The sequence below is a fragment of the Pelmatolapia mariae genome, linkage group LG7 (assembly GCF_036321145.2).
Source record: "Pelmatolapia mariae isolate MD_Pm_ZW linkage group LG7, Pm_UMD_F_2, whole genome shotgun sequence".
Taxonomy (NCBI): Eukaryota; Metazoa; Chordata; class Actinopteri; order Cichliformes; family Cichlidae; genus Pelmatolapia; species Pelmatolapia mariae.
In genome coordinates this window covers 54,576,261-54,576,767 of record NC_086233.1, presented here as the reverse complement: position 1 = coordinate 54,576,767, position 507 = coordinate 54,576,261, and positions in this window count along the sequence as shown.

Sequence of the window (507 nt, the reverse complement as noted above, 5' to 3'; positions counted from 1 at the left end):
GATGTGCACGGGTTGCTGTTTGAGTTGCTTTCAAGTGATAGGCGGGAACTGTGGTCCAGAACTCTGGCAATAATCTCTCTCTCTCTCTCTCTCTCTCTCACACACACACACACACACACACACACACACACACACACACACACAAACATTTGTGTGTCTCCGTATGTGTGCGGTCGGGTACCTGTGTTCAATCCTCTTCAACGCTAAGCAGCACAGTGGAGCGTAAACTCGGCTATAGAATCTATATATTTTGAAGAGTTTTTAGTAACTTTTGGGCTGGAAACCATCTGCAATATCTGGCAACACTGGATCCAGATGTTTCACGTTTCCCCTGAGCGCTTTTTGGAGAGGTCTGCTTGACGAGGAGCAGTGACACACTGAACGTTAAACTCAATGATCCATGGCTAAAAGGACGATAAATGCTGTTATATTTGTGTAAAGTATTTTGATTTTGAGCTTCTTCTTCTTTTTTCTTTTTTTTCTTTTTTTTTCTTTTGGCTGAGGAGA